This window comes from Myotis lucifugus, unplaced genomic scaffold (assembly GCF_000147115.1).
Source record: "Myotis lucifugus unplaced genomic scaffold, Myoluc2.0 scaffold_291, whole genome shotgun sequence".
Classification (NCBI taxonomy): Eukaryota; Metazoa; Chordata; class Mammalia; order Chiroptera; family Vespertilionidae; genus Myotis; species Myotis lucifugus.
In genome coordinates this window covers 1,316,510-1,333,990 of record NW_005871339.1, presented here as the reverse complement: position 1 = coordinate 1,333,990, position 17,481 = coordinate 1,316,510, and the positions used below count along the sequence as shown (strand labels likewise).

The following is a 17,481-nucleotide window of genomic DNA, read 5'->3' as shown; positions in this document are numbered from 1 at the left end:
TGATATCCTTACCCATCCAAGCAACACCAGGATCTTAAAACCCTGTGACTTTACTCCCTCCCCTATTTTAGTTCTGTTTGTTGTAAATCCTGGAAGACATTGCCTTATTGCTTTAAACATTAATTGTATGTTTGGACTAACTCACATGCATAAAACTTTCTCTGCTTTTAATTTCTTCTTAAATCTCTGAACTTCCATGTGAGACAACTTTCTTTTCTCCTGAAATAGATCCCTTAGAAATGCTTTTAATAAAGACCTATAGCTATCAAATTATCTACATTTTTATTTGTGTGAAATGTGTTTATTTTGTCCATGTTCCTGAAAGACCTATTCCTGAAGTATAGAACGCTGGGTGATTTCTCTTGTCCCACCACATGGAAGATCTACCCATCTTCCTGTTTCCATTGGTGCAGTTAAAAGACATCTGATGGCCTTAATGTTCCTACATTGAACATTGTTTTTTTCTTTCTGTGAAGATCTTTTATTTGTCTTTAGTATTCCAAAGGTTCATTATAATATGTCTGAACATAGACAAATTTCTCTTCATTTCACTTGCTTGGTATTTGTTAGGGTTTTGAAACTACAATAGTGCCTTTATAAATTCTGGGAAACTGTTAGCCATTATCTCTTCAAATATTACTGCTACCCCCGTCCTTTCACTTCTTCCAAAACACCAGTGAATTCCGTTATGCCTTTTCAATCTCTCTCCAAGTTTCTTATTCTCTCTTTCATTGTTAATGTTGCTTTGTCTCTCTGTGCCGCACTGTGAATAACTGCTGTAATTATACAAAAAAAAAAAAAAACACCCTAGAAGGATGGTGAATATAGGAAAGAAGTTAAGTGACAAGAAGTGTAAAGTAAGAAAGTTCAACATAATGCAATTGAGTTTTGAAGAAGAAAATGTAGAAGTAATATCTGAGAAGATAAATCATATAAAATATTAAAGGAAGCTACTCCAGTAGTAGGATTATGGTATCAAGCAGAAACTTGAATCTACACAAATAAGTAAGGAGTATTATAGCAATTAAAGAAATTGAATTCACAGTTTAAAACTGTTCAACAAAGAAAACTCCATACTAACTGGCTTTAATGGAAATTTCTAATAAACAATTAAGAGAGACAAATACCAATTCTATACAAACTCCTCCTGAAACTGAACAAGGAGGGAATACTTCCCCATTCATTTTATGAGGTCAAAATTACCTTAACAGCAAAACCACATAAGCCATTTCAAGGAAAGAAAACTACAGACCCAAATCCCTCATGAATATCCATATCAAAATCCCTAACAAAATCCCTTTTATATAATACATCATGACTAAGAAGGATTTAACCCAGTAATGTTAGTTTAACAGTGGAAAATCAACCAATGTAATTTACCATTTTTATAAACTAAAAACGAAAAACCATTATTTCAATAAATTTAGAATTAGACAAAATTCAGAAAGATTTCATAATAAAAATTCTCAGCGAAATGCTTAACCTGATAAAAGGCATCAATGAAAAACCCATAGCTATCATTGTATTTAATGGTGAGAAACTGAATGCTTTCCCTCCAGAATCAGAAACAAGGGAAGCATGCCCATTCTACCATCTCTAATCAGCATCATACTGGAGATCCTAAATAAATGCAATAAAGAAAATAAAAGAAATAAAGAGCATATGAGTTGAAATCTGTAAAAAAACAACAACAGGAAGGTTAAAAGATGCAAGATCAATATACAAAAATCAGTTATGTTTATATATAATAGCAAAAATTAAAAATGACATTAAGAAAGCAATTACATTTATAATAGCATGAAAAATAAAATACTTAAAAATGAGTTTAACAAAAATGCAAGACTTGTGCTTTGAAAATAAAATATCATAAAAGAAATGATTGAAGATCTAACTAAATATAAAGACATCCTATGTTCCTGGACTGAAAGACTTCGTATTTTTACCAGGGCAATATTCCCCAAATTTATCTACAGACTCAAGGCAATCCACTGTCAAATGTCTTCCTGCCATTTTTAAATATAAATGGGCAAGCTGATCCTAAAATTCATATGGAATTTGAAAAACCCACAAAATAACCAAATAGCCAAACCCACAGAATAACTGAATAGCCAAAACAATCTTAAAAAGCAAGAACCAAGTTGAAGGACTCACACTTGCGAATTTCAAAACCTACTACAAACCTACAGGATTCAAGACTATGTGCTATCAGCATAAGGATATACATATAAATACTGGATTAGAATTGAGAGTCCAGAAATACACCTATTCATCTGTGGTCTAAATGAATTTCAATTCAGGTGCTAAGACCATTCAATGGTGGAAAAATAGTTCTTTCAACAAGTGGTGCTGGAACAACTTGATATCCACATGCAAAAACCACTGATTCACACCATATACAAAAATTGACTCAAAATGAATAAAAGATCTAAATGTAAGAGTTAAAACTATAAATATCTTATAAGTCAACATAGGGCAAAAGTTTCATAATGCTGGATTTGGCAAGTAACTTAAGCCCAAGTAACCACCGAAAAAATAGATTGCACTTCATAAAAATTAAAAACTTTTCTGTGTCAAAGGCATGCTACCAAGAAAGAGAAAAGACAATCCAAAAAATTGAAGAAAGTTTACATCAATTATATATCTAAGGTTCTAGTGTCCAGAATTTATAAAGATTCCTTTTAATTCAACAATAAAAAGACATCCTATTTTATTTTTTATTTTATTTTTATATATTTTTATTGATTTCAGAGAGGAAGAGGGAGAGATAGAAACATCAATGATGAGAATCATTGATCGGCTACCTCCCGCACACTCCGCACTGGGGATCAAGCACATAACCTGGGCATGTGCTCTTGACCAGAATCAAATCCAGGACCCTTCAGTCTGCAGGCCGACGCTCTACCCACTGAGCCAAAGACACCCCATTTTAAAAGTGAGCAAATAATTTGAATAGACATTTTTCCAAAGAAGATATACAAATGGCCAATAAGCATATGGAAAGATGCTCAACACCATTAGTCATTAGAGAAATGCTAATCAATATCACAATGAGATACCACTTTCCACCTACCACTAGGATGGGTATAACCAAAACAAACAAACAAACCCAGAAAATAACAAGTGATACAAAGAAATTGAAACACTCAAACATTGCTGGTGGGAATATAAAATGTCATAGTCACTTTGAAAATTAGTTTGACATTTCCTCAAAGAGTGAAATAGAATTACCATATCCCATAACTCCACCTGGGTATAAACTCAACATAGATTAAAATATATTCATATAAAAAACTTATACATGAATATTCCTAATAGCCCAAAAGTGGAAACAACCCAATGTCCATCAATTGATGACTAGATAAAGAAAATGTGGTATATCCATATAATGGAATATTATTTAGCCACAAAATGGAATAAAGTACTACTGATAAATGCTACAATATAGACAGACCTTGAAAATATTATGCTAAAAACAAAAGAAAAAAATATTATGCTAAGTGAAAGAAGCTTGGTACAAAAGGTGAAATATTACATGAGTCCATTTATATGAAATGTCCAGAATAGGCAAAGAGACAGAAAGTACATTAGCGGTTGCCAGGGGCTGGGGGAGTGGGGAGTGACTGCTAATGGGTCTGGTGTTTCCTTTAAGGGTGATGAGAATGTTCTAGAAATAGACAGTGGTGATGGTTGCACAGGCTAGTGCTCATGTTTAAAAAAAAAAACCATCAATTTTATACTTTAAAATAGTGAATGTTATATGTGATTTTTACCTCAATAAAAATAAGAGATGCCAATTATTCCCAAATTAGTCTATCCAGATCCAATCAATTTCAATAAAAATCCCAGTGTCTCTTTTGTAGAAACTGACAAGCTGATTCTATCAATTACATGGAAAAGAAAAGGACTCAGAATAGGAAAACAATTTTGAAAAAGAAGACCAACATTGAGGATTCATCCTCCTAATTTCGAGGCTGGCTCTAAAGCTATAGTAACCAAAATATTGAGATATTGGTGAAAGGATAGGCATATTGAGTAATTAAACAAAATATAGAGTCCAGAAATAGATCCACCTATAGATAGTCGACTGATGAAGGAGCAAAGATAATCAATGGAGAAAATAACAGTCTTTTAACAATGTTGAAATAAATTATACCCACAGGGAACAAAATAAACTTTCCCCATATCTTGTACCATATTTTTAAAAATTAGCTCAAAGTGGATTGGGGGGTGGGGTGGGATGAATCAGAGACTAAAATGTAAAACCTATACAATTTCTAGAAGAAAATAATTTTGTGACTTTGGGGAAAGTGTAGAATCCTTGGCCAGGACACAGAGCACTAACCATAAAAGAAAAAATTGACAAATTTTACTTTATCAAGAGTAAACACTTCTGCTTTTTTGAAAGACAGTGTTAAGGAAATAAAGCACACTCTGGGATAAAACATTTGGAAAACATATGTCTGATAAATGACTGGTATCTATAATATATAACAAACCCTCACAACAAGAAAACCAACAAACAATATAAAATGTTTAATGCGCAGACACTTCACCAAAGAAGACATGCAGATGGCAAATAGACATAGAAAAAATGTTCGGTATCATTAGTCATCAGGAACATGCAAATGAAAACTATGAGGTACCACTGCACCTCTACTAGAAAGAATACAATTTTAAATTGACATTGTGTACTAACAATTCCAAGAGCAATAGAGATTTTTCACACATCACTTGTGGGCGTGCAGATGGTGAATCACTTTGGAAAACCACTTGGTAGTTTCTTACAAAGTTAAACACACACTTATCATAGGATCCAGAAAAGCTCAATTCTAGTTATTTATGAAAAATGAGAAAAGCTTACAGCAGATTTATTCATAATCCTTTAAAACTGCAAATCTCTAAATTTCCACCAATTAGTAAGTGAATAAACAAATGTGATTCATTCATTAAATATCACAACAATAAAGACACATCTCAAAGCATGACAGGGGAGTGGAAAACCAGACTCAGAGCTGCATGCTATGACTCCACTTCCATGATAGGTTGAGGAGCAGAATCCAGTTACAGAACCATGTTTGTCAGGGGCTTGAGGGAAAGGAAGAGAGGGAGCAGGAGGGAATTTGGTGTGGTGAAAATGCTCTATATCATGGTTGTGTTGCTTGCTAATATCTGCATATGTTTGTCAAAACTCATAAAACTATATCTCTAAAAAGAGTGAATTTTATACTACATAATCATACCTCAATAAATGTTGTGAAAAATAAGAATCGCAAGAGGATAAACGTTAAGTAAATCTGTATCTAGATATATGATGGTGAAACTGGAAAATGCAAAAGACAGAGAAGATTTTAAAAGTAAACAGAGTTGTACAAAGTCTTTTAGGTGAGCACAATTTAGATCAAAAGATGGCTTCTCCACAGCAATGGAAGACAAAGACAGCAGAGATAAAGTATTGTAGGATTCTAGTATCATTTGGGATGTGGCTAAAGAAACTGATTCACTTTAGACATGGATAAACCAAGTATACACATAAGACAAAAACGAACCCAAGAGAAACCACATTTATATAGTGAAGGAGAAAACTGAGTGAGGAAAAAATCATTTGTCAATCAAAAAGTGAGAAGAGAAAACCTAAACATAAGAAGTTGAGCTAAACAGAAGACTAAAATAAGATTATAGGAAGAAGTCCAAATCTAGTACATAAAAGTAAACTAACTGCCCTAGTCTTTAAAAGACAAAGATTGTAAGAGAGGATACAACAAAATGCTCTTAGACACCATCTTGAAAGATGCGTCTACAACATTTAGATACAGAGAGACTGAAAGAAAGAGGGAGAAAAATAGATAGTGGGAAAATACATCAGAAAAATTTAATTTAAGTCAAAAAAGCATCAGAGATAGACCACATTACATAAAGATAAAAGGGCTCAATTTATTAGCAAGATATGATGATTCCAGCCTTGCATGCACCCAAAACAAAGTCCCAACATTTTTTATACAACAAATATGAACAGAAAATAGATAAATCGCCAATTATTCAGGCAGATTTGGACACAACTATCACAAGGTTCAATACATCAGCTAGAGAAAAATATCTCTAAGGACAGAAATGATTTAAATAGGATTACCAGTTTTTATCTACTGAAGAGAGTTTATACTCCACACCAGTAGAACATGCTCTTCTTTGAAACCAGAACATTTACTGTGCTTAACCACACACAAGCCACCCTCGGCACACATAAAGACCACGCACAGAGGAGGAACCAAGATGGCAGCATAAGGTAAAAATCTGTTCATGCTGCCTCTCACAACCACATCAAAACTACAACTAAAAGACAAAAAGGCTATCATCTAGAACCACAGGAAAGCTGGCTGAGTGGAAGTTCTACAACTAGAAGGAAAGAAAAAAGCACACTGAGACTGGATAGGTGTGGAGGTGCAGAAGAGTGGAGGTACAGAGACGCGTGTAATGGGCTGGCAACTGGGTGCGCTGTTTTTTTCAATCGGAAGGGAGATACAAGCTCCAGACTGCTCTGAACTCCAGTTCCTAGTGAGACTCTGGGGACCCAGACTTCCACGGGGAGAAACTGGACTGTCTGGCATCGGGTTGGAAAGCAAGGGTGGCTTTCTTGCAGAGGTGCTCGCAGCGATCATTGTTACTGCGTGAGGGCTCGGGACGCTGGACGCAGAGACGTGGAGATGGCTGACTGACAGCCATTGCTGTTTGCTCCGCCCTGGTGATTCCCTGAGACCCTGCCCACCCAGTTTACAACCCCACCCAAGCTGTGCACAGCGGCTTTTGCATATGAATGGCCTGTTCTTTTGCAGCCTAACCTAACAAACTGCAGCTGGGTCAGAGAGCTCCAAAACGTCCAAACCCAAAACAAAGAGGAGAAATCTGCATATCTCGCTGTAGCTCTTGCTGGGTGGCCTCAGTCAGTGGCTGACTTTGCACCTCCTTGGAGATCCAAGAGCCAGTGTACCCAGTGGTCAGTGTGAGATGATACCAGGTTTCAACTCCTCACATCCATAAGTGACACACTCAAGGGGCAGACTCAGTGAGCACCAAAGCCCCACTGAAGCAAATCCTTCCCCATAAGGGTGTCTGCAGCATAGCAGTTCTTCCATTGTAGACACAGTGGGTCCTCACAGCCAATTGGCCTGGAGGTCAATTCTTCCCAGTGATACCAACAGTAATCAAGGCTTAACTACAACAAGACTGTACACCCAGTCCACAAAGGGGTGCACCAAGAGTGTCCACTTCAGGTAATTGGGGAGGCTGAGCCACTGGGCCCTATAGGACACCTACCACACAAGGCCACTCTATCAACACAGGGAAGCAGCCAAAATGCGGAGACAAAGAAACATGTCACAAATCAAAGAAATGGAGGAAAGCAAACTACTGAATATAGAGTTCAAAACCACAGTTATAAGGTTACTCAAGAATCTCCTAGAAACCTCCAAGGAACTTAGTGAGACCTACGAGGAACTTAGTGAGACCTTCAAGGATCTTAGTGAGAATGCCAAAAAAATGAAAAAGGACCAGTCAGAAATTAAGCATACACTTTCTGAAATAAAGAATAATATACAGAAATTCAACAGTAGATTAGAGGATCCCAAGAATTAAGTCAAAGATTTGAAATATGAAGAAGCAAAAAACACCCAACTGGAAGAGCAAAAAGTAAAAAGAATCCAAAAATATGAAGATAGTGTAAGGAGCCTCTGAGACAACTTCAAATGTACCAACATCCGAATTATGGGGGTGCCAGAAGAAGAGAGAGCAAGATATTGAAAACCTATTTGAAGAAATAATGACAGAAAACTTCCCCTACCTGGTGAAAGAAATAGACTTACAAGTCCAGGAAGCACAGAGAACCCCAAACAAAAGGAATCCAAAGAGGACCACACCAAGACACATCATAATTAAAATGCCAAGGGCAAAAGATAAAGAGAGAATATTAAAAGCAGCAAGAGATAAACAGTTAGTTACCTACAAGGGAGTACCCATACAACTGTCAGCTGATTTCTCAACAGAAACTATGCAGGCCAGAAGGGAGTGGCAAGAAATATTCAAAGTGATCAATAGCAAGAACCTACAACCAAGATTACTCTACCCAGCAAAGCTATCATTTAGAATTGAAGGTCAGATAAAGAGCTTCACAGATAAGAAAAAGCTAAAGGAGTTCATCACCGCCAAACCAGTATTATATGAAATGCTGAAGGATATTCTTTAAGAAGAGGAAGAAGAAGAAAAAGGTAAAGATAAAAATTATGAACAACAAAGTGACAACAAATACATATCTATCAACAAGTGAATCGAAAAATGAAGTCAATAAAAAATCTGATGAACATGCCGAAACCGGTTTGGCTCAGTGGATAGAGCGTCGGCCTGCGGACTGAAAGGTCCCGGGTTCAACTCCGGTCAAGGGCATGTACCTGGGTTGCGGGCACATCCCCAGTAGGAGATGTGCAGGAGGCAGCTGGTCGATGTTTCTCTCTCATCGATGTTTCTAACTCTCTATCTCTCTCCCTTCCTCTAAAATATATTTAAAAAAAAAAAAATCTGATGAACAGAATAAACTGATGAATAGAATAGAATCAGGGACATAGAAAGGGAGTGGACTGACAATCCTCGGGGGGAGGGGGTGTGGTGGGTGCGGGAAGAGATTGGACAAAAATCTTACACCTATGGATGAGGACAGTGGTGGGGGGTAAGGGCATGGGGTGGGGTGGGAACCAGGTGGAGGGGAGCTATGGGGAGAAAAAAGAGGAACAATTATAATAATCTGAACAATAAAGATTTATTTTTAAAAAAAAACACGCACAGAGACTACTTTGCCCATAACATAGTGATCCAAAATATTAAAATGATTTAAAATATTGTATATATAAATATATATGTATATTTTTAACATAGTATATATTTTTTAAACTCAATGTATTTGGCACTGAAATGGCTAAAAAACTCATAAGTCAAAAAAATCATAGTGGAAACAGATAACATTTATGAGTAAAGTGTAATAAAGTATTAGATATCTAAATTTGTGCATTGCAACAAACTACATTAGGAGGAAATGTTTAATTTTAAATGCTTACTTATATGAAAAGAAAGCTGAATATGAATGAGCAAACATTCAACATAAATTGGAAAAACAACAGCAAAATGAACCATGAGAAGCAAGAAAGGAAATAAAAACAGAAATTAATGAAAGAGGAACATAAATGTTCTATAAAATATCAACGTATTGAAAATTTTATTTCAAAATAAATTAATAAAAATTAAACTATATAAGTACTAGAATAAAACATGGGTAGTTTAATCTGAATGTAAAAAAGGCTATTTAACCATGCCTTAAAAAATTAGATTCAATAAAAGAAAAGATAAATTTGACTTTCTAACAAATAAAAACGTTTGGCATGGCAAAACACCCTGAGAAAATATTTATGACAAATAATAAATGAAAAAATATTTGCAACATATATTGCAGTATGAGAATAAACAAGTAATCTTTTCTGTCAAAGAAGGGAGTTTAGGCAACTGCCATTTTGTCTTGCATGACTTGCAGTTCCCCTGTAGGCCACCATTTTGAAACAGCAAAGGTCAACCCCTTCCTTTAAATTAGCCAATAGACCAAGATTGTGAGCCTAAGCCCTTCCAATCAAGAGTGAGGAACAGATCATGTGTGTCAGGAATAAAAACCTGAGTGGACCTCTCCCTCAGTGTACTACTGCCAGACTCTGTGTTGGTGTGTACCCTTCTGCAGAAGTAAAGGTATTTGCCTTGCTTCCTTGCTCCCAAGTATGCTTTGTGTGCTACCAGGACCCCTGATTTTAGGGGCTTGCCTTATTTCTAACAGCAGCAAAAAGAAATAATATTCCTAATATACAAAAAAAAAAAACTTTTTAAAATTGCGAGGCAAAAACAGACCAAAAATCCTATAGAAAAATAAGCAAAGACATAAAAAATTATACAAATCTGTCTTTAAACTTTTGAAAATGTGTTTCATTTCACTCATAGGAATAGAAATGCCAATTAAAACTACACTGAGCTACCATGGCTCTCTTGTCACTTTGGCAAAAACTGATAGGCTTAAGAACACACTCTTCAGGGCAGGCTGTAGTGGGAAAGCAGGCTAATACACTGGTGGAGTGGGATGGCAAGTGGGGATAACCCCTAAGGAAGGGAATCTGGAAACAACTAGCAAAACAACACACATGCACTTTCCAATAAAGTCAGCTGTCCCACTTCTAGAAGACATGATAATAAAAAATAGCAGTGACATGACTATTCATCACCGTTTATAATTGCAGAATAACAGAAACTTAGCTATACTAGCATCAGGGAGAGTGATGAGATAAACTATGGGAGATCCACACAATAGAGCAGCACCAGACAGCAGGAAAAAAAGGATCCAGAAGCTCTCTGTGAATTGGTGTGAAGGGACTTTCAGGAGATACTGTCAGACAAAAAAACACCAAGTGCAAAGAGTATATACAGATGGTTGCATGACACCGAAATGCAATTAATGCCACTGAATAAGATACTCACAAATGGTAAAAATAGCAAATTTTATACTACATATTTTACCACAATAAAAAATAGTAAAAAAACAACATATGTAACAACATATATTATATAAATTTTGTGTAAGAAAGAAGAAAAACTTAGAAAAAAAAAATATATATATATAGTTTTTTTTCCCTAAAAAAGTAATGCAAGAAGACTAAACCACACAAAAAAAATAGCAAAAGAGAGAGAGAGAGAGACTTGTTGGTGACAGTTTAACCAATGGCCCTTAGAGATGGAAGGAGAGGCCCAATCCAACCACCATGGGTGATTCAAACTACCAACCTGATGTCACTGAATGTGGAGTAGAACAGGGATGTGCAGAAGTGGTTCTCAGAAGCTGGTCAAAGACTACTTTACAACACCACCATCACCTGCAAGGGGTGGGCTAATGATAAAAGAAAGGATTGTAAATATTGTCAATACAATTAATATTGCATTTATTACATATGCCCATATACGTATATATGTATGTGCATTTGTACATTTGAATGCATATATGTGCACACATATGTTTGTGTACATGTGTGTACATGTATATGCATGTATTTTCCATCTCTGTTCACGGACACGGGTTAGGAGCAATAAGTGCACCTAGTACCCAAATTTGCTTAATAACATTTCCCATACTACGAGAAAGCAGAGCCCTTCAAAGAAATGCTGGTTCCATAGCTGAGCAGGTTAGGCACTGGATGAGCCTGAAACATGATACAGGACATGTTAAAAATAAAAATTAAAAAATAAATAGGGAGAGGGAAGAAAAGGAAGAAAGGGAAGGAAGGCAGAAGGGAAGAAAGAATGTAGGGTGTTATGGTCTAAAGGTGCATGTCCCCAAATTTATATGTTGAATCCTAACCCCCAATTTGATGGTATCAGGATGCAGGGCCTTTGGGAGGTAATTAGGTCATGAGGGTGGAGCCCCATGATGGAACTAGTGCCCTTATAAAGGGGACCCCAGAAAGCTCTCTGGCTCTTTCTACCATGTGAGGGCAGTGAGAAAGTGTCTAGTAATTGAAGATAGCTTCACCAGAACCCAACCATGCTAGCACCCTGATCTTGGACTCAGCCTCCAAAATTATGAGAAATAAATGTCTGTTGTGGATAAGCCACCCGTTTGTGATACTTTGTCACAGCACCCTAAACAGACTGACATAGGGCTACTACAAAAAGGGAAGGAGGAGGAATGAAATCACAGGAACATACCCAGGACCAGGAATCAGCCTGGAGGGCTCTTGCTGATCTGGGACAATTTGTACTCCAAAGTCATTGAGGACAGTGGAGAATTATAAAGTAGAACAGTGATGAATTTAAAAACAGGAAGCTATGAAACTAAAATGATAATACACAAATAAACAGAAAGGGAAGAGGGGAGGGCTTCTGCTCACAGCAGATGGTCAAGCACTAACAGGTATGCATAGAGAGTGTTCGAGTTACACAAATATCACTTTGCAACCATCACAGTAAAGACTGGTCTAGCCAAGAATAGTGGATTCCCAGTTTTCCTGAAAAGCAGGATATCTGCATGTTCTTAAAATGCCTTCCCACTGATTTCTTATTAGTGCAAGAAGGAAAGTAGTCAGTATCCTGAAGAGAGACTGGGCAAGTCCTTGACCAAGTGAACAGCTTAATGTACTCAAAAGGGCAGCCAGGCATTTTGTGTCCAGATGTGAAGCTCTGAGAAGGCCCATCTCACACATGGAGAGTCCGGCCAAGAACACACAACTGGAACCTCATCATGAGGAACCAAGAAAAGAGAAGGACCATCTTCTTCACAATCTCAATGTCATAAGAGTGATAGAAAGGCTATGAATATGTTCCAGGTTGAAGGAGACTAAAGGCCCAAGACAGCTAAGTGTAACACCTGAGTCTAGACTGGCTTCAGTCCTGGAGAGGAACCAGTGCTGTGGAAGATATGGCTGAGCCCATCAAGAACACTGGAATGCTGTGCAGAGAACACTGTCAGTTTAGCGATCACAAATAAGAGATCCTATTCTTAGCAAAAAGCAGTTCTACTAGAAATACAAATTAAAACCACAATTAAATATCACCTCACACCTGTCAGAATGGTTATCATCAATAAATCAACAAATAGAAATCGTTGGCAAGGATGTGGAGAAAAGGGAACCTTTGTGCACTATTAGTGGGAATTCAGATTGGTGAAGTCACTATGGAAAGCAGTATGGAGTTACCTCAAAATTTTAAAAATGGAACTGCCTTATGACCCAACAATTCCAATTCTGAGAATTTATTTGAAGAAATACAAAACACTAACTCAAAAGAATATATGCACCCCTATGTTCACTGGAGTGTTATTTATAATAGCCAGGATTTAGAAGCAGCCCAAGTGTCCATCAGTTGATGAGTGGATAAAACAGCTATGGTACATTTACACAATGGAATACTACTTGGCTATAAAAAAGAAAAACATTTTACCTTTTGCAATAGGCCAGCATGAATGGACATGGAGAATATTATGCTAAGTGAAATAAGCCAGTCAGAGAAAGACAATACCATATGATTTCACTCATAAGTGGAATTAATTGAACAAACTGAACTAACAAGCAAAATAAAAATAGGCTCATAAATAGAGAGCAGGTAGACAGCTCTTGGGGAGGGGTTGTTGGAAGGGGTTGAGAGATTGAGCAAAAAAGAAAAAAGAGAGAAAAAACTCATGGACATGGGCAACAGTGTGGTTTCTGTGGTGGTGGAAGAGAGCAGGGGGAATAAATGGTGATGGAAAAATAAAATAAATAAAATAAAGTAAAGTAATTGTTGAGGGAAAAAAAAGAAAGAAAAAAACAATAGCTCTGTTGTTTCCCCACCCAAATCTGTACTGACTCCTTGGGGAGTGACTTCTAAGAAACTTCCCACACTCTGTCTCTTAATCTTCAACCTTTGTCTCTTTGCTAACTCCTCTTCAGGTTTCAAATTTAATTCAAATAGCTCCTATTAAAAACCAGACAAACAGCTCTCTCCTAGACCTGTATTTTCAGAATCAGACACATGAACAGCAACTCCACCATCAATGCCAGCCTGGTCAGTCCACATCATCCCATCCATACTACTAAACTGAGCTTCCTTCTCAGTCACACCAAAGCCAATGACACCTTTAGTCCTCATCTTACTGTACTTTTCTCCTTCAACCTAAAAAAAAGAAAAAACACTTGTGACAATGGATGGTGTTACCCTGGGCACACTTAAACAGGTACTCTCCCAAACTGCTCATGAAAATGGAAAATGCTCCAATATCCTGGAAGGTAATTTGGCCACAAGAACTTAAAGTCTGAACTTCTTACAATTTAATACTAATGAAATGAAGGGGGTTAAGGAAAGTTCTGGAATGGGAGTTCTGGGCTTGTCTCTGCTCTGGTGCTAACTTCAATATCCTTATTGATGAAGCAGGATAATCAAAGACCTTGGAGAATTGTGGGGACTGAGTGAGGAACTGGGGCTTGGAACACACCAATGACTGTGGAAACCATTTTTTCACATGGTCACATACCTATTCCTGGAAGACACCAACCCCTCACCCTCTGGCAAAAGCTTAAATGCCTGAAGAACCTGCCATCCTGTTGGCTAGGTTATTGTTCCCCCTCTGGGACTAGGCAAGACAGGTAAGGTGATCCAGTCTCACAGATGGGGAAGCAGTGCAGATGAGAACATCGACCTAGCCAAGGTTACAGGGTGATGAGGCCAGAGCTGGAAGCAGAATGCCTTCTTTGGATCTCCAGGCTGGCTCCACCAGCCCAGGTGAGCTCCAACCAAAAAGTTTTTCCCATGATTTCTGCTCATGCTCTGCCAAATTCATACAAGGGGATAATGAGAACAGCTCACTGTTGTGCTCCCTGTAACAGCTGCACTCCAGCTGCCACCAGTCCTGCTGGCTCTGGCCTGAGACCCAGGCCCTGCAAAGACAGTGCCCATGCATTCAGTGGAGCTGAGAGGCAGCCTAATAACCAGCGTGTGAAGCAGGCGGGAGATGGTGGGTAAAATCCAGGACATTTTCTCAATTACAGGGGGAACAAAGCTGTGGGTTAGTCTTGTGCCCTGAAAGAGCAAAGTAGCCAGAGTACTTGGAAAAGGTCAAGGCCCATGCTGAAAGCCTCCTTCTGCTTCAGTGTAACTGCAGTGTCACTGCTACCCTTCATATCCAAAGATAATGTGGCCTCTCTGATAAAAGTAACAAGATCCATGGTAGCAGGGGAATGTGCACTAAATCGAATGGTGTAATCTGTAAGTGCTACTGGAATTCTGAAGAAAAAAAAACACGGAAGCCTAAAGTAAGCAGAATGAGTTTGCTTAAACATAAAAATAGAGCATCCTTGGCCCTTTTGACTGGGCATGACAGTCCCCAGGTAGAACATATCAGGCTATTCGCAGCCATCCACACTTGGAAACACCTGACTCACTTGTGCTAAAGAGTCCGTATGTGAGTTGAACAGGCCGTGCACAGACAGGCTGTCTCCTGCTTGTCTGAATGTCTCCTAGAGGGGACTCGTCCTCCACCCCCGTACACCATTCATGGCCACCACAGACCTATGATAACAGTTCTCAGATCCATCACTGTCTCTGCACGCGGAGCTGCCAGACAGCCTCGCAGTGCAGCCGCATAGGGCGGAATGAATGAGTCATCTCGTGAAAAGTAACCAGCTCCTTCATGCCAGGCTGCAATACGACCTAAACCTCTGGGAGAACAGCATGCTCCCACAACCCTGTGAAAGGAAAAAGACAAAAAAAGACAAGTGCCTCAGATAAATGCCACCCAACCTCAAAAGAAAGGAAAGCTAAGAAGAGGGAGAAGGTAAAGACCCTGATGCCTGAGGTCTCTCTGGCCATGGCTCTCCATTCCCTCTCAGAGCCCCATGAGGAGTGCCCATGCCCATTGTAAATAGGAGTATAAAATAAAAAGTGAGACTGTGAAACCGCAGAGGGGTCTGATGTCAGCTAGGCTAGAGGCCTCTGCAGTCATATGCACTTCACCATCACTCCTGGAGAGAATGTAAAAATGTCCCCTCACTCCTGGAACTAGGACAGTGATGGCGAACCTATGACACGCGTGTCAGAGGTGACACGCGAACTCATTTTTTTGGTTGATTTTTCTTTGTTAAATGGCATTTAAATATATAAAATAAATATCAAAAATATAAGTCTTTGTTTTACTATGGTTGCAAATATCAAAAAATTTCTATATGTGACACGGCACCAGAGTTAAGTTAGGGTTTTTCAAAATGCTGACACGCCGAGCTCAAAAGGTTCGCCATCACTGAACTAGGACCTCCATGCCTTCACTCATCGTCCTGATTCCGAGCCCCATAATTCGACAATGAGATAGTATCTTGGTGTGGGGGTTAAGCAGGTGGGCAGTGACCATGGATGTTGGAACTCCTGCCAGATATCCAAGAGGAGGCCAGCAACACTGCCCCCAAGACAATAGACTCCTACATCAAGCCAACATCCTGGCCTAACAGCATGTGGGCTATACACCTACCTGTCAAACAACAACTCCTGCTAGTCCCTTCCCTCACTCTGAAATACAATGACATGAAGCTACACATACCTCATCAGTCCTTGTGGCAGACAGCTAGCTATTCTCCCAAATACATTCTCCCACCTCCATGACTACAGACCCAGGGACCACTCTGCCACATCACTGATATACAGTTGTCCTGTTGGTATTCAGTGGTCCTGTATGATACCATTGGTAAGTAGTGGTACTGTATGAACTCTTGGTGTGCATGGTCCTGTATGACACCTTTGATGTGCAGTAGTCTCCTGTATGATACTGTTGGTTTGCAGTGGTCCTATATCACACCATTGGTATACAGTGTTCCTGTGTGACACCGTTGGTAAGCAATGGTCCTGTATTAAATCGTTGGTGTACATGGTCCTGTATAACAGCATTGGTATGCAGTGGTCTGGTACAACACCTTCGGCATGCAGTTGTCCTGTATAACTCTACTGGTTTGCAGTGGTCCTGTATATCACTAGTATACAGTTGTCCTGAATAACACCATTGGTATGTAGTTGTTCTATATAACTCCATTGGTGTGCATTGTCCTGTATAACACCATTGGTTTGCAGTGGTCCTGTATAACACCACTGGTATATAGTTGGCTTGTATAACAACTTTGGTTTGCAGTGGTCCTAGGTAACACCACTGGTATACACTTGTCCTGTATAATCCTGTTGGTTTGCAGTGATCCTGATAATACCATTTGTTTGCTGTGGTCCTGTATGATACTGTAGGTTTGCAGTGGTCCTGAATTAATTATATCATGGGTGGTCAGTGGTCCTGTATGACACAGTTGTTTTGCATTGTCTACTTTTTACCATGATTCAAGTTGGCATAACTTGCACTTCACATCCTTGAAGTGCTGCTGTTTACCCTCCATGCACCCTTTCTGCTTCTACAGGATGAGAACACAGGAGATGCATGTACATTCAGTTGTATCAGAGGTCATGCCAACTGAGTGTGGTAGAACCACACACAGAAGAGCAGGCCACACAGAGTCTTGGGTGGTCATGGCCTCTGGGCCAGAGGCCTCCTGGAGTCCCCAGGACTGTTATGTCCAAGAGACAAACTTTTCCTTATTAAAGGTGCTGTGTTTGGGAAGCTCTGTTTCAGCCAATGATCTCTCCCTAGTGTAGCCCCCATGGGCTCAGCTATGATCTCGGCACATATATCTCCCGGGTTTCTCAGCCCACACTCTCATCTCAGCTCATAGCGGGGATCCAAAAGACCCTAGGACAAATCTCCCTTGGATCCTACACAGAAGTGAATCAGCTCCCAAACTCCAGACTCTCTTCTCATTGCACGTGCTCTTCCCATCTCTCCAGTGACATTCTCTACATATCACTCTTGGGTGTACCACACTTTCTGTGTGCTCCCTCCTCACCCCAGTGACTCACTGTGTC

At 38.9% G+C, this 17,481-nt stretch overlaps 1 protein-coding gene across 6 annotated transcripts in view; it reads right to left on the bottom strand.

Annotated features, from left to right (window-relative positions):
• PCBP3 (poly(rC) binding protein 3) overlaps window positions 1-17,481 on the bottom strand; it is a 207,905-nt gene that overhangs the window by 129,656 nt on the left and 60,768 nt on the right. For 5 of the 6 annotated variants that reach the window (XM_023763566.1, XM_023763565.1, XM_023763563.1 and 2 more), the window contains exon 3: window positions 10,852-10,954. The exons of the other annotated variant lie outside the window; for it this stretch is intronic. The gene's annotated coding sequence lies outside the window, so the exon portion shown is untranslated. The remainder of the gene's footprint in view (window positions 1-10,851; window positions 10,955-17,481) is intronic. 6 annotated transcript variants of the gene reach the window in all.